The 17,516-nt window shown below is 37.8% G+C and overlaps 1 long non-coding RNA gene and 1 pseudogene across 4 annotated transcripts in view; both read left to right on the forward strand.

The window, feature by feature from the left end:
- Positions 1-17,516, forward strand: part of LOC309801982 — a 128,347-nt gene that overhangs the window by 47,519 nt on the left and 63,312 nt on the right. The window lies entirely within an intron of this gene.
- The window catches only part of LOC309802253 (ankyrin repeat domain-containing protein 26-like), a 91,486-nt pseudogene that overhangs the window by 24,090 nt on the left and 49,880 nt on the right, over positions 1-17,516 (forward strand). Inside the window, exons 9-13 of the transcript in view lie at positions 1,776-1,837; positions 4,900-4,993; positions 7,020-7,118; positions 7,736-7,764; positions 7,857-7,929. The product of the transcript in view is annotated as an ankyrin repeat domain-containing protein 26-like (transcript). The remainder of the gene's footprint in view (positions 1-1,775; positions 1,838-4,899; positions 4,994-7,019; positions 7,119-7,735; positions 7,765-7,856; positions 7,930-17,516) is intronic.

Below are 17,516 nucleotides of genomic sequence, written 5' to 3' on the forward strand. Positions count from 1 at the left end.
CCAAACTGAAGACATTGTCCCTGATGCTTTCCTCTTTCCTGACTCTTTGTAAGCTACTCTGTCATCTGTCTTCCCCATCCTAGTAGATAACATCACTGAAATACCAAAGCAGGAAAAATCCTGGACTCCATCCCTCCCTGAAATCACCACATCCTGTTGCTCATCAAGTTCAGTATTTTCTACCTGCTTACCATTTTTCATTTCCTATTACTTTCTCACTTATAATTTTGAAATGCTCTTTTCTAGTTTTGCTCCCCTGATGTTCATCTTTACGTTGCTGCCAGAGTGACCTTTCTAAAATATATTTGTGAAGATGTAACACCTCTACTTATGTAGTGGATCCCCATCACATGAAGGAGAAAGTTCATGTTCTAGGAGGACACTTGCTTTTTTTGGTTTGGCTCTGATCCTCCAGTTGTGTCTCTCCATACCATTCCCGGTAACTGTGTTCTAGTTTTCCACGTGACTTGTTATGTTGTTTCACGCCTCGTCCTTTTGCTCAGGCTGCCTTTTCTAGAATCCCCTTCACATCCCTGCTCTACACTGTGTGTGTCTTTTAAGACACAGACCTGTCTTTGCAGCATTTCCTGAGCTACCCAGATACAGCTGACTCCTCTTTCCTGTGTGCCCTTCCTGTACTCTGTTCACATCAGTTGTAGAGCTTTTGAATGATACTTTGCTGTTCTTACTTGTTTTCATGTAGCTCTACTTCTCCTGGAATACAGAGCAGAATCGGTCTTCTATTTATATTTCCAGCTTTTCTCCCAGGATAGTGCCGATGATTTGATAGATCCAGTAAATGTTTGTGGTCTTACTGATTGATTGAATGACCAAATGAATGAATATGATGTTTTCTGGAATGAGGTGTTTGTTTTGTTTTGTTTTTATAGGAAGGAGCAACAAATCCAGAAATTGGAGAAAAAGAAAATGATACTGATATTGAACGTGCTCCATAGGAGCAAACAGATCATAACAATTTGACTTTTTTTTTTTTTTTTTTTTTTTTTTTGCGGTACGCAGGCCTCTCACTGTTATGGCCTCTCCCGTTGCGGAGCACAGGCTCCGGATGCGCAGGCTCAGCGGCCATGGCTCACGGGCCCAGCCGCTCCGCGGCATGTGGGATCTTTCCGGACTGGGGCACGAACCCGTGTCCCCTGCATCAGCAGGCAGACTACCACTGTGCCACCAGGGAAGCCCAATTTGACTTCTTTTGATGGAGCTCAGAAAAATAATAGGAGTGGTAATTTAGTGAATATTTATGAATTTTTTCTATGCTTAAAGGCTAGTCTAAAAACATCTGAAGTGTCTAGATCCAAATATAGTATCCATTTCTTTCTTTTTTTTTTTTTTTTTTTTTTGTGGTACGCGGGCCTCTCACTGCTGTGGCCTCTCCCGTTGTGGAGCACAGGCTCCGGACGCGCAGGCCCAGTGGCCACGGCTCACGGGCCCAGCCGCTCTGCGGCATGTGGGATCTTCCCGTACCAGGGCACGAATCCGTATCCCCTGCATCGGCAGGCGGACCCTCAACCACTGCACCACCAGTGAAGCCCTTTTTTTTTTTTCATTTCTTTTTAAGTATGTTTCTTTTGCTCCATTTCTTCAGAAGTATCCCAACTACTACCAACTTTTTCTTCCTGAAAATGCCTCAACCCTCTGAAATTCTTTTCTGCTACTTTATTTTATTTAAATATTTGTGGATGGAGATAGACATATATGTATTTAAAATTCATAGTAGTAAATGTTCTCATTAATGTATCTGTGGCTGCATTTTACAGATATGATGTCAGCATTAGGATTAGGAGAAGAGGAAGGTATAGAATCACCTTGGGATTCTGAGGTACTGTCTTCTATTATAATTATTTTTTTTTATTTTAAAATATAAGCACTGAATGATGTTAAAACATAAAAGGGGGGGGTGCTTTGACTTTACTTTCTCACCTTTGCAGTTGCCCATCAAAAGTTTTTCCTTACATTTTTAACCTGTAATTAATTAAATAATTGTGTGCTAAGTATAATAACTACCACATAGTGCACTTTTGTTAATTTGCAAGATTCACCTAATGAAACCAGTGTAGCACAGAGCAAAAACCAAGGCTTAGAATAAGGAATCAGTTTGGGTTCTGAAGTTAAATTTATCTAAAAACTGAAGCATTATTCCAGGTCAGCCTATGGCCAAATGTATGTTTCTTTTTTCTTTTCTTTTTTAAAAAAATTTTTGTTGGAGTCTAGTTGATTTACAATGTTGTGTTACTTTCAGATATACAGCAAAGTGAATCAGTTATACATATATCCACTCTTTTTTCGATTCCTTCCCAATATAGGCCATTACAGAGTATTCAGTAGAGTTCTCTGTGCTATACAGGAGGTCCTTATTATTGATCTATTTTATATATAGTAGGGTGTATCTGTCAGTCCCAGTCTCCCAAGCAAATGTATGTCTCTTTGGTACATATGGATGTGTAAAACTCCTAGTGAGGTTCAGAGAGAAACAGGTTGAAATGTAGTTTTTTACCACTTAGACCTGAAAAAGATAGTGCCTGAGACTTGAAAGTATTAGTACATTTGGATTTTCAAATAGATCTGCAAGGAACGTTTCAAGAGAAGCAAAAGAATGGGGAATAATAAGTATGTGGCATTATAATAACAACAGTTTGGTTTAGCGATGTTTTAATAAGTACACACCATTTTGGATAAACTAGTGTGCGTTGAGTACCTTTATGGCAGCCATACTTGAAGTAACGTAAATATAAAGTAATGATGACCTGTTGTAAGGTGACAGCTATGGAAAGAGATAAGAAGGGCCTGATCTGTTAGACCTAGGCAGCTGCTGCAGTGATACAGCACTGTGTTTAAAGTCAAAAGACATGGTAGCATCCTGGTTCTGTCACGAGCTGTGGGATCTCGGAAAAACTTGTCTACCCTGGTTGAGCGTCAGTGACGTCCTTCGTAAAAATGGTACTGGTACCCACTTGTCAGGTAGGTGTAGGGAACAGATGTGGTAAGAGCTGTGAACACACCTTGTAAACTGTAAAGGGTGCTATAGAAATGTAAGACAAAAATGATCACAGTGCATGGACATATATACACTACCAAACGTAAGGTAGATAGATAGTGGGAAGCAGCCGCAGAGCACAGGGAGATCAGCTCGGTGCTTTGTGACTGCCTGGAGGGGTGGGATGGGGAGGGTGGGAGGGAGGGAGCTGCATGAGGGAAGGGATGTGGGAACAGATGTATATGTATGACTGATTCACTTTGTTATAAAGCAGAAACTAATAAAAAATGATCACAGTGGCAATTAGTGACTCACTAAATGCTGGGGCACTTTTTTAAAACCTGAAGGACAATAAAATGACAGTAGTGTTAAGAATAGGAAAATTAGAACGGGCATGTGGATTTCTAGCTTGGGGTATGTTAAGTTTCTATAGACTGTTATCGGAGATCTCCTATAGGTATCAAGTGCTTTGGTACTTGAGGTCCTCTCGACATTTTAAATGTTTTGATCTTAAATAAATTCCTGTTATTGAATACCAACTATATACTGGGCAGTTAGACACTGACTGTACCAATTGAGGGGTAAGGCTGTAGTGGTGGGAACATAAAACCCAACAGGAATCCTTTATAAGTCACTGTTAAGTCCTTCATGTAAAGAAAATGGAGAGAGCTTCCCTGGTGGCGCAGTGGTTGAGAGTCCACCTGCCGATGCAGGGGATACAGGTTCGTTCCCCGGTCCGGGAAGATCCCACGTACCGCAGACCGGCTGGGCTCGTGAGCCATGGCCGCTAAGCCTGCGCGTCCAGAGCCTGTGCTCCTCAACGGGAGAGGCCACAACAGTGAGAGACAAAGAAAATGGAGAATGTTACGTTAGACAACATTGAGAGAGTTTGTAGTTAGGATGGGGATGGGAGTGGGAGTGGAATTTAGGTAGTCAGAAAAGATCTGCATGTGAGAAAAGCTACCAAGGGGAGGATGGGAAGGAGCCAATCACTTGAGAGTCCAGGGGAGAGACATTCTGGACAGCGAGAACAGTGGATCCCATTTGTTCATCATTACACTCTCGCATCTTGGAAGGACCAGGAAACAGGAAGTGGGGTAACTGTCCTTACAATCACTTTTATCATTGTTGTTGTATGTAGAAAATAAAATGTGCATAAGAAAAGCTTGGCACATTTAGATGATTAATAAATAAAAGTTCTTATTCTTCCCTTATTAAAGCTTGCTGTACTTTTTTGAAGAGTTCCATAACTATATTTAAATTTTCTGCTATGATTTAGACATAAAAGTTTTTCTTACTACTTCACTATTTTATTCAACTATTTTTCCTATCAATAAAAATTTTATCAAATTACAGATTCTTATAAGCCCTTGTTTACCTAAATGAAGCAGCTTCTACAGTGTTCTGTTTATGCTCAACATGACATACTTCATGGTTTCTTTTCATGCCAAGTATATTAATTTAATACTAAAAAATTTCTGTCTTTAGAAATATTTTAAATTTATACCAAGTGTACTTATTAAAGAATTTAGTTAAACACATATTTTTTAAAAATACTCTCTTCTTTTGACAAAGAATGTAAAGTAGAGTTAGGTGTTGTGAAGTTAATTCTTTGCTGAAATGTGCCTGTAAGTCAGGCACATTTTTTGTCTGTGAAAATTATTCTTCTGGCTTTCCATGCTCAGTTTACAGAGTCAGTAGCCAAATGAGGATAAAAGATAGACTTGATCTAGAGAGTGTATATGAAGTTTTCTATTTCAATGTTTGGGTTTTCAATGCATGCTTCTCTTATTTTTAAATCTAATTGCTTGTAAAGTAGGAAATTTTTAAAAAGTAGGATATTTCCAGCTATTAGAAGGGGATTAGGAAAGCTTTATGCAACTCATTATTAATATCAATTTTAACAGAGTATCTCTGAGAGACTTCCAGAGAAGTATGTTGATCATTTATCTGGAGCTGCAGGTCAAAGAGGAAAAAATATATTAAATGGACAAGTAGAAGGTAAGAACTATATTTTTATGAAAAAGTCATGTGACAGCATGTTGATTTAAAATGGGAATTCTGATATATTCTAATAGCCAAAGAAAATCACCTGTCGGTTAAGAGGAAGAATCATTCCTCACACTGATTTCAAGTTGAACTGAGCCTGTCTCATTCTGGAAAAGAAGTGCTGTATCAGAAGAACTAAGCAGCTACATCTTTTTTTCTTGTCAAAAATCCATCAGCAGTTTTTAGGCAGTTTTTATTTGGCCAAAAAGCAGTGCTCGAATACTTAACTGTGTGGTGTGTTCTATTTAAGCTCTGAGTGTCCAGATGTTCTTTTGTAGACAACATGCCATGATATAATCATCTATCTCCATGTCTGTTACCAAGTTACACTGTGAAGTGTGCCACCCTTTTGAGGTGGTCCTCAAAGACACAGTTTGCTTGTTGTTTAACCAAGTGTCCTAAAGCATGTACCTGAAGTTATATCATTTTTTATTCTAAAAAGCTATGCAGCTTATACTCTGAAAACTATTAAAAAACATAACACTGTTGATGCAAAAAAAAAGAAAATCACCTGTCAAATGCATAGTGAGGAAAAAGACGAGAAAAGGAGGGAAGCTGTGTATCTTATCTGGTGTCAGCCACAGATTAAATTGAGAGTCCCCTTTAAGGAGCTAAATTATTAGTTCCGTTTCAAGGTACTCTACAACCTAAGGAAAGTTGGGAAATGAGGAAGAGGAAAGAAGGACTAAAGAATGAGAGAGGCAGAGGTTACAGGGAGTAAATGAAGGAAAAGGAAGCAGGGGTCTGTGGAGGACGGGGGCAAAGTAAAATAGGTCTTTAGAAAAGGGAAGAGAAGAGTATTTGAAAAGTGAGACAAATTTGAAGTGAGCTTCCAGCACCGAAACTTGTCAGAGACGAACAGCAAAGCTTTCCCACTCTTACTGTGGGAATGTAGAAGCAGACTGATAGGTCAGAGTTTCTCAAATTTTAATTAGTCCCCTGGGGACCTTGTGAAAAGTGCACATGCTGAGCAGCAGGTCTGGGATTGTGCATTTCTGACAAGCTCTCAGAGTAGCAAGGGTGTAGGCTTGCATTGAGAGAAATCTGGAAGAGGAGCCACTGGTTAGTTCAAGACAGAACAGGATCAAGGAAAAGCATTATTTTGTTTTTCTTTCTGAGTGTGTTTATAGCCAGAGGGTAGCAAAGCGTTGAAGTAGAACTTATAGATGTAAGGTGCCACTGCTAAGCAAAGAGGAAAAAAGAAGTGGTGGGGATGATCCATAAAAAGAATGTCAAAGGGGGAGAATTAAGACCACAGATCCAGAGACTACCTTTGAAGAGGAAAGAATATAGTGAAAGGAAAGAGGGGGGAAAGAAGGGTGTTAGGGAGGTGATTGTGGAGGTGATGAGGAAACTTGAGAGAACTCTCGTTAGATGACTTCAGTGTATTTACACTGAAACAAGGTTAGGTCATTGCTGCTCCAGAGAATACTGGAAGCAGGAGTGGGTGCTAGAATTGAGGTAAACCCCAGCTCCTCCTTGTAACTATCAGGCATCAAAGATATATGTTGTGTTGGTATGTGTTATTCAAATGAGATTAATTTGAATATGGAAGCATTGGCTGTTTTTTGTTTTTTTAAGATAGGTTTGTGGTTTTTTGGCTGCTTGGCTTGGCATGTGGGATCTTAAATTCCCCAACCAGGGATTGAACCCGTGCCCCCTGCAGTAGAAGCATGGGGTCTTCACCACTGGACCGCCAGGGGAGTCCCTAAGATAGCTAAATTTTTGATGATAATTGTTTCACAAAAATCCTTTTAAACATTAGCATGATATACTGAAACAAACTAATTTTGGAAACAAAAGAAATTAATAGGGTTCATTCCCTAAATGCTAAAATTGTTATTTTCAGTAAATACTACACTGATTTTGAAATATGAAAGATTTTTAATATCTAATAATTTTGTGGCAGTAAAATTTACTTTTGCCTTTTTGATAATCGTACTTCGATGTTGAAAACTTATAATACGTTATTTCTTAGATGTGCCTTATATACCTTCTTGCATGAGTGGATCGAGAAACTTTAAGATGACTAAACTAGAGGATCCAAGAAATGTAGGCATACCAGTAGCCCACATGGGTATGGAAAAACATGAATATTTTTATGAACTATTATTCTACAAGTGTATATCCAAGCTGATCAGTTCATAACCCTTTCTCTGATGAGAAATGAATTATACATTCAACTGAACTGTCATCCCAACTGTGCACTTCCTAAATTACAGGACAAACTGAAGAACATGACAAATACTTGTAGTATAACGGTGTAAATGATGCTGCTGTATTGCATTCAAGATATGCTGTTGCATTTTACCATCAGCTTTCACATTTACCTTCTCGGGGTCATGATTTGTTGCTCTGATTAAAGATCACTTTTCTCCTCATCAATCAGCATGTTCACATTGGTACATGTGCATTTTTCTATTTTATAAAGGCTTTTGGAACATAATCTTCCTTTTGAAATCTTAACTGCATGTTTTGTTAAACCTGTACTCCTATTTTTTCTTCAGTATCTATAGTGGATTCATATGTCTGTCTTGTTGCAGTCCTAACTTCCCCCAAGAAACAAAACACCAAAACCTAAAGTATTCACTGCCAAGGCCAAGCATGAGGGTTCTGCTCAGTACTAACTGCATGAATATATAGTTGGCTTTCATAGTTACGTGTAATTGATTCTATGTCCCTTTTGCCTTTTAGATTCTCCTGAAAAATATCCTCACTTGAAGGTAAAAACTTATATTTTTGTCTTGAATTATTAACTACAGATTGTATCAAATGTACATTATTTATTAATCAACTTGTTTCAAAACCCATTCAGCCTGCAGTTGGAGTGAAAGATTCTGTTCCTAATAAAGCAGTAGGAATGAAGGATTTACAAACAGCCAGATCAGGTAAATTTTGCAGTGCAAATTTCACTCTGGAAAGAGGTACACTAAAATATTTGAAACGCTCACAGCCTTCATATTCCTAATTCTTTTTTCTTTTGTTTTTGCAAGTTTAATTGAAGGATTTGACATAAATAAGGCACATGTTATTGTTGGTATCCATGTTTTGAAAAAAAGATATTTACAAGCATAAGAAAAAGATATTTTTAAAATGTAAGCTTTAACTCAGATGTTTCTATGTACGTTTCAATACCCTAAAGTTCTCAGTTAGGAATCTCTGTACTTCTTAGGGATTCTCAGAGGTTAATTATTAGATTCTAAGATTTTTCCAGTTTTATAAAATGCTTATTTGAATTCTGACCTTAACCTAGAGTAAAGCTTCACTTGCTAACATGTCAATTGTATTTCAACTTTAATTATTTCATTTTAGTGGTGTTACAGGGATGAGCTTAAGCCAACCAGATGTTTTGATTAGCAGACTCTGTGTGTGTGTGTGTGTGTGTGTGTGTGTGTGTGTGTGTGTGTGGTCTTTGATTATTAAAAGTGGGGGAAAGTAATCATACCTTAATGACGATTTGATAGACACAATCTTGTAAAACAGTAATTCTGAAAGTTTTGGGCTTTAAGATCCTTTTATTTATTTGTTTGTTATTTTTTATGATGCAGATATAGGATCCTTTTATACTTTTAAAAATTATTGAGAATTCCAAGGAACTTTTGTTTAAGTAGGTTGTATCTACTGATGTTTACTGTATTGGAAAATAAAACTGAAAAATTTAAAATACAAGCACACACAATCATACATTCTATTAGCCATTAGAAGTATGATGTTATCACATATCTTGTCTCTGGAAAACTGCTCTGTACACTTAAAACAGAATGAGAATGGAAATAACGTTTACTGTTATTTTGAAAATAGCTTTGACCTCTTGGACCCCTTGAACGGTTGAGTCTTGGGACTCCAGGGATGCTCAGGTGACACTTGAGAACCACTGTTTTAAACCAATTACAGAGCTGATGGATGTGAAATGATAAAGGGACACTTGTGATGAAACAGGCTTTAAACTTTCACTTTTACATTTCTTGCTTTCTTCTTTGATTTGTCTTTTTTTTAATGTATACAGCAGGTTCTTATTAGTCATCAATTTTATACACATCAGTGTATACATGTCATTCCCAATCTCCCAATTCATCCCACCACCATCCCCAACGCCCTGCGGTTTTCCCTCCTTGGTGTCCATACGTTTGTTTTCTACAACTGTGCCTCAATTTCTGCCCTGCAAACCAGTTCATCTGTACCATTTTTCTAGGTTCCACATATATGTGTTAATATACGATATTTGTTTTTCTCTTTCTGACTTACTTCACTCTGTATGACAGTCTCTGGATCCATCCACGTCTCAACAAATGACCCAATTTCATTCCTTTTTTATGGCTGAGTAATATTTCATTGTATATATGTACCCCATCTTCTTTATCCATTCGTCTGTCGATGGGCATTTAGATTGCGTCCATGACCTGCCTACGGTAAATAGTGCTGCAGTGAACATTGGGGTGCATGTGTCTTTTTGAATTATGGTTTTCTCAGGGTATATGCCCAGTAGTGGGATTGCTGGATCATATGGTAATTCTATTTTTAGTTTTTTAAGGAACCTCCATACTGTTCTCCATAGTGGCTGTATCAGTTACATTCCCACCAACAGTGCAAGAGGGTTCTCTTTTCTCCATACCCTCTCCAGCCTTTGTTGTTTGTACATTTTCTGATGAAGCCCATTCTAACTAGTGTGAGGTGATACCTCATTCTAGTTTTGATTTGTATTTCTCTAATAATTAGCGATGTTGAACAGCTTTTCATGTGCTTCTTGGCCATCTGTATGTCTTCTTTGGAGAACTGTCTATCTAGGTCTTCTGCCCATTTTTGGATTGGGTTGTTTGTTTTTTTAATATTGAGCTGCATGAGCTGTTTATATGTTTTGGAGATTAATCCTTTGTCCGTTGATTTGTTTGCAAATATTTTCTCCCATTCTGAGGGTTGTCTTTTTATCTTGTTTATGGTTTCCTTTCCTGTGCAAAAGCTTTGAAGTTTCACTAGGTCCCATTTGTTTATTTTTGTTTTTATTTACATTACTCTAGGAGGTGGATCAAAAAAGATCTTGCTGTGATTAATGTCAAAGAGTGTTCTTCCTATGTTTTCCTCTAAGAGATTTATAGTGTCCAGTCTTACATTTAGGTCTCTAATCCATTTTGAGTTTATTTTTGTGTATGGTGTTAGGGAGTGTTCTTATATCATTCTTTCCATGTATCTGTCCAGTTTTCCCAGCACCACTTATTGAAGAGACTGTCTTTTCTCCATTGTATATCCTTGCCTCCTTTGTCATAGATTAGTTGACCATAGGTGTGTGGGTTTACCTCTGGGCTTTCTATCTTGTTCCATTGATCTATGTTTCTGTTTTTGTGCCAGCACCATATTGTCTTGATGACTGTAGCTTTGTAATATAGCCTGACGTCAGGGAGTCTGATTCCTCCAGCTGCGTTTTTTTCCCTCAAGACTGCTTTGGGTATTCGGGGTCGTTTTTGTCTCCATACAAATTTTACGATTTTTTGTTCTAGTTCCGTAAAAAATGCCATTGGTAATTTGATAGGGATTGCATTGAATCTGTAGATTGCTTTGGGTAGTAGATTCATTTTCACTATATTGATTCTTTCAATCCAAGAACATGGTGTATCTCCCCATCTGTTGGTATCATCTTTAATTTCTTTCATCAGTGTCTTATACTTTTCTGCATACAGATCTTTTGTCTCCCTAGGTAGGTTTATTCCTAGGTATTTTATTCTTTTTGTTGCAATGGTAAATGAGAGTGTTTCCTTAATTTCTCTTTCATATTTTTCATCATTAGTGTATAGGAATGCAAGAGATTTCGGTGCATAATTTTGTATCCTGCAGCTTTACCAAATTCTTTGATTAGCTCTAGTAGTTTTCTGGTGGCATCTTTAGGATTCTCTATGTATGGTATCATGTCATCTGTAAACACTGACAGTTTTACTTCTTCTTTTGCAATTTATATTCCTTTTATTTCTTTTTCTTCTCTGATTGCTGAGGCTAGGACTTCCAAAACTATGTTGAATAATAGTGGTGACAGTGGACATCCTTGTCTTGTTCCTGATCTTAGAGGAAATGCTTTCAGTTTTTCACCATTGAGAATGATGTTTGCTGTGGGTTTGTAATATATGACCTTTATTATGTTGAGGTAGGTTCCCGCTATGCCCACTTTCTGGAGAGTTTTTATTATAAATTGGTGTTGAATTTTGTTGAAAGCTTTTTCTCCATCTATTGAGATGATCATATGGTTTTTATTCTTCAATTTGTTAATATGGTGTATCACATTGATTGATTTGTGTATATTGAAGAATCCTTGCATCTCTGGGATAAATCCCTGTTGATCATGGTGTATGATCCTTTTAATGCATTGTTGGATTCTGTTTGCTAGTATTTTGTTGAGGATTTTTGCATCTATATTCATCAGTGATATTGGTCTGTAATTTTCTTTTTTTGCCGTATCTTTGTCTGGTTTTGGTATCAGGGTGATGGTGGCCTCGTAAAATGAGTTTGGGAGTGCTCCTTCCTCTGCAATTTTTTGGAAGAGTTTGAGAAGGATGGGTGTTAGCTCTCCTCTAAATGTTTGATAAAATTCACCTGTGAAGCCATCTGCTCCTGGACTTTTGTTTGTTGGAAGATTTTTCATCACAGCTTCAATTTCATTACTTGTGATTGGTCTGTTCATATTTTCTGTTTCTCCTGGTTCAGTCTTGGAAGGTTATACCTTTCTAAGAATTTGTCCATTTCTTCCAGGTTGTCCATTTTATTGGCATAGAGTTGCTTGTAGTAGTCTCTTAAGATGCTTTGTCTTTCTGCGGTGTCTGTTGTAACTTCTCCTTTTTCATTTCTAATTTTATTGATTTGAGTCCTCTCCCTCTTTTTCTTGATGAGTCTGGCTAATGGTTTATCAATTTTGTTTATCTTCTCAAAGAACCAGCTTTTAGTTTTATTGATTTTTGCTATTGTTTTCTTTGTGTCTATTTCATTTATTTCTGCTCTGATCTGTATGTTTTCTTTCCTTCTGCTAACTTTGGGTTTTGTTTGTTCTTCTTTCTCTAGTTCCTTTAGGTATAAAGCTAGATTATTTATTTGAGATTTTTCTTGATTCTTGAGGTAGGCTTGTATAGCTATAAACTTCCCTCTTAAGACTGCTTTTGCTGCATCCCATAGGTTTTGGATTGTTGTGTTTTCATTGTCATTTGTCTCTAGGTATTTTTTGATTTCCTCTTGGATTTCTTCAGTGATCTCTTGGTTATTTAGTAATTTACTGTTTAGCCTCCATGTGTTTGTGTATTTTATGTTTTTCCACTGTAATTCATTTCTAATCTCATAGTGTTGTGGTCAGAAAAGATGCTTGATATGATTTCAATTTTCTTAAATTTACTGAGGCTTGGTTTGTGACCCAAGATGTGATTTATCCTGGAGAATGTTCTGTGCGCACTTGAGAAGAAAGTGTAATCTGCTGTTTTTGGATGGAATGTCCTATAAATATCAATTAAATCTATCTGGTCTATTGTGTCATTTAAAGCTTCTGTTTCCTCATTTATTTACATTTTGGATGATCTGTCCATTGGTGCAAGTGAGGTGTTAAAGTCCCCCACTATTATTGTGTTACTGTTGATTTCCTCTTTTACAGCTGTTAGCCGTTGCCTTATATATTGAGGTGGTCCTATGTTGGATGCATATATATTTATAATTGTTATATATTCTTCTTGGATTGATCCCTTGATCATTATATAGTGTCCTTCCTTGTCTTTTGTAACATTCTTTATTTTAAAGTCTATTTTATCTGATATGCGTATTGCTACTCCAGCTTTCTTTTGATTTCCATTTGCATGGAATATCTTTTTCCATCCCCTCACTTTCAGTCTATATGTGTCCTTAGGTCTGAAGTGGGGCTCTTGTAGACAGCATATATATGGGTCTTGTGTTTGTATCCATTCAGCAAGCCTGTGTCTTTTGGTTGGAGCATTTAATCCATTCACGTTTAAGGTAATTATCAATATGTATGTTCCTATGACCATTTTCTTAATTCTTTTGGGTTTGTTTTTGTAGGTCCTTTTCTTCCCTTGTGTTTCCCACTTAGAGAAGTTCCTTTAGCATTTGTTGTAGAGCTGGTTTGGTGGTGCTGAATTCTCTTAGCTTTTGCTTGTCTGTAAAGCTTTTGATTTCTCCGTGGAGTCTGAATGAGATCCTTGCCAGGTCGAGTAATCTTGGTTGTAGGTTCTTCCCTTTTATCACTTTAAGTGCATCATGCCACTCCCTTCTGGCTTGTGGAGTTTCTGCTGAGAAATCAGCTGTTAACCTTATGGGAGTTCCCTTGTATGTTATTTGTCATTTTTCCCTTGCTGCTTTCAGTAATGTTTCTTTGTGTTTAATTTTTGCCAATTTGATTACTGTGTGTCTCGGCATGTTTCTCTTTGGGTTTATCCTGTATGGGACTCGCTGCACGTCCTGGACTTGGGTGGCTATTTCCTTTCCCATGTTAGGGAAGTTTTCGACTATAATCTCTTCAAATATTTCTCTGGTCCTTTCTCTCTCTCTTCTCCTTTTTGGGACCCCTATAATGTGAATGTTGTTGCGTTTAATGTTGTCTCAGTCGTCTCTTAGGCTGTCTTCATTTCTTTTCATTCTTTTTTCTTTTTTCTCTCCTGCTCAGTGAATTCCACCAATCTGTCTTCCAGGTCACTTATGTGTTCTTCTGCCTCAGTTATTCTGCTATTGATTCCTTCTAGTGTAGTTTTCATTCCAATTATTGTATTGTTCATCTCTGTTTGTTTGTTCTTTAACTCTTCTAGGTCTTTGTTAAACATTTCTTGCATCTTCTCGATCTTTGCCTCCATTGTTTTTCCGAGGTCCTGGATCATCTTCACTATCATTATTCTGAATTCTTTTTCTGGAAGGTTTCCTATCTCCACTTCATTTAGTTGTTTTTCTGTGGTTTTGTCTTGTTCCTTCATCTGGTTCATAGCCCTCTGCCTTTTCATCTTGTCTATCTGTCTGTGAATGTGGTTTTTGTTCCACAGGCTGCAGGATTGTAGTTCTTGTTTCTCCTGTCTGCCCTCTGGTGGATGAGGCTATCTACGAGGCTTGTGCAGGTTTCCTGATGGGAGGGAGTGGTGGTGGGTTGAGCTGGGTGTTGCTCTGGTGGGCAGAGCTCAGTAAAACTTTAATCCACTTGACAGCTGATGGGTGGGGCTGTGTTCCCTCCCTGTTGTTTGTTTAGCCTGAGGCAACCCAACAGTGGAGCCTACCTGGGCTCTTTGGTAGGGCTAATGGCAGACTCTGGGAGGGCTCACGCCAAGGACTACTTCCCAGAACTTCTGCTGCCCGTGTTCTTGTCCCCATGATGAGCCACAGCCAACCCCCGCCTCTGCAGGAGACCCTCCAATACTAGCAGGTAGGTCTGGTTCAGTCTCCCGTGGGGTCACTGCTCCTTCTTCTGGGTCCCACTGGACACAGTATTTTGTGTGTGCCCTCCAAGAGTGGAGTCTGTTTTTCCCCCAGTCCTGTCAAAGTCCTGCAGTCAAATCCCACTAGGCTTCAAAGTCTGATTCCCTAGGAATTTCTCTTCCCCTTGCCGGACCCCCAGATTCGGAAGCCTGATGTGGGGCTCAGAACCTTCACTCCAGTGGGTGGACTTCTGTTGTATAAGTGTTCTCCAGTCTATGAGTCACCCACCCACCTGTTTGGTATTTGATTTTGCTGTGACTGTGCCCCTCCTACTGTCTCATTGTGGCTTCTCCTTTGTCTTCGGATGTGGGGTATCTTTTTTGGTGAGTTCCAGTGTCTTCCTGTCGATGATTGTCCAGCACCTAGTAGTGATTCTGGTGTTCTCACAGGAGGGACTGAGAGCATATCCTTGTACTCCACCATCTTGGTTCAGCTCTTATTTGTCTTAAGAAATTGAAATCTGACAATTTTACTTTCGTTAAAAAAAAGAAAAATATTTTTGTTATGTATTCATTTCCTGTGTCATGGCACTGTATGCTCTTTGGATCTAGTGTGGACCTAGACTTATCCTATTTTTACCAGGAAACAATTAGTCACTCAAGGCTATCATTTCTTTTGTAAATTTATGATATTTATCCAAGCCTTAAAAAATGAGTTCTGAAGATATTGGTACATTGAGGAAAGACCATCTCATTGTATTAAAGTAGTACCATTCATTAAAAGATTTTTTAAAACCCATGTCTCTTGAACACACAATACTGTCATGCATATTTAAACACAAAATAAATGGTTAGACATAATTTTGTTAATGAAAAAATTTATATGTTGAAGAAACGTAATTATTAATAAAGCTCTTAAGGTATACAGAATATGTAATAGAGATTGATGAGTGAATCAAAGTAAGTAACACTAGAAAATTAAAAATTAGAAAAACATGAGAGGCAATAGTTAACGTATCTATATGAATGGCAATGATGTGTAAGGTACAATAAGCCATGAGGGAGTAGTGTGTTTGGGGGGAGAGGAGGACATGGGACTGCTTCTCTGAAGAAAGAATTTGTTCAGGTTAGTCAAATTTGTATTAGTATTCACATTCTAATAAACGGAAACTTTGTTTTCAGATTTTTCAGGTTGGGATTCTGCTAGTTTGTGGCTCAATAATGAGACTTGTCAAAGAGCCAGGCATTTGAAAGTTGATGATAAATATCCATTTGTGTCACAATCAATGACCAAAAATCAGTCAGCATCCACAGAATTTGGACAGATGACCTTAACAGATAAAGAAAAGATTAATATCGGAGTGTTGTTTCTGTTAGGGGATTACACGCTTCTTGACCTGTGTGAGTCACAACTGCCAGAAAACAGAGAAAGCAAACAATGTAATAAATAAGCACAGAGCACTCAACCGTAGGCCACCTCGGCATGGCTTCACCATAATCCTGATGTTTCCAAAATCATTTTGTGGCAAAATCTGCTTTGTGTCTACTCCTTTTATTCAACCTGCAGCCAAACGTCTTTTAGCAAGACGTTTGCATTCTTCCTCTGAGGAAAGCAACATAATAAATAACAAAGGGAATTAGGAGAGAGAATAGGTTCATTAGGCTAGTATTTAGCATACACCTGAGAGTGGGTAGCAAGATTATATTTAGAACTTTGGGACTAGTTGGGAAACCTAGGCAGACATCTGAAGATTCCCTTCTCAAAATGTAGTTTCTTAGCTTTATTTTTGTTTAGCTCTGAATTCATTAGTATTAGTTATAACTATATTCAATGTAACGAAAAAAGCACCTCCAAAACCAAATACTAAACTATTTCTTGTATTTTGTATGAGTTTATATATTTTAGAATTGGCTTTCCCAGCAGTAATGGGAGTCATTGGGGATTGCTACATAGTCCCTCCTTCTTAGCTGTGTCCACATAGTATATCAACTTATTATTTTTAATGAATTAATAGTTCACAAGGGATATTGGTTTTAAGGAGTGCTGATCATTTAAAGATAGTGTAAGGAAAATCAATTCTAATTCTACTAGGATGCCCAGTCTATTGATTAACCACATCTAATATATGTTCTACATAAATACCGATTAATTTAGTGCCCTTAATCAGTCATATGATCAGGGCTATAGTAATAAATCATACACTGTTTTCTTTTTCCAGTCCTATAGTTTTATCTTCTTGTCTTTCCTTACCTGTGGAATTAATGTTACATTTACAAAAGATTCTCAGTTATCTCCTAGAGTAGTGACTACAAGCTATAAACTCAAAGTTTTTTTTATCTATACAAGTGACTTGTTTGCTCTCATTTCTCCATGAGCTTGGTAGGTCCAAGAAGCACAAATTCAAATGAAACACCTACACGAGCCCCCTCAACACAGGAAGATGTGAAACAGGAAAACTGGAAACTAAATACAAGCAACTTAAAACAGTTCATGCAGATCATTTCTCTTCTCAGTTGATACCTTTTATAAAGTAATAAGCAGAGTCTAGTTCTTGAGGGGCCCAGGATTCGTGCATTTATTTATTTAATAAAGATTTATTCTATGCTGGGTCCTGGTAATTTTATATCCTAAATATTTCTGGAAACAGTTCCTCAGTGTAGGCCTGCATCATCTGTTTTTTTTTTGCATTATAATGCCATCAAATTCTTCTCCCTCTATTTATTTGTATGGCCTTCAAATTCATCCCTCCCGCAGCATTTAGAGTGATCTATCTCAAATGCACCAGTGATCGTGAACCACTCTTTAAAGCATATTAATGTCCAGCCATCTTAGAATGACACGAGGCTTTCGTAATCTAACTTCTACCTGACTCTCCCTCTCTAGCCCTTTCTGTCTGTCCTTTGCTCTGGAATTCTGAACTGCTGGTGATGCTCTCTCATCTATCCCTGTATTTTAGACAACTATTCACCCTGTTTTATGTATGCTTCTCTGCCTGTCTTGCTACAGCTTTCCATGCTCTCTCCCTTTCCTGCCCTCTATTCCCTTGAATCTGACTGACCTCACTGTGTAAGTCTCAGCTCAGGCATTATCTCTAGAAAAGCCA

The sequence above is a fragment of the Mesoplodon mirus genome (genome assembly GCF_964341445.2).
Source record: "Mesoplodon mirus genome assembly, chromosome: 4".
NCBI lineage: Eukaryota > Metazoa > Chordata > Mammalia > Artiodactyla > Ziphiidae > Mesoplodon > Mesoplodon mirus.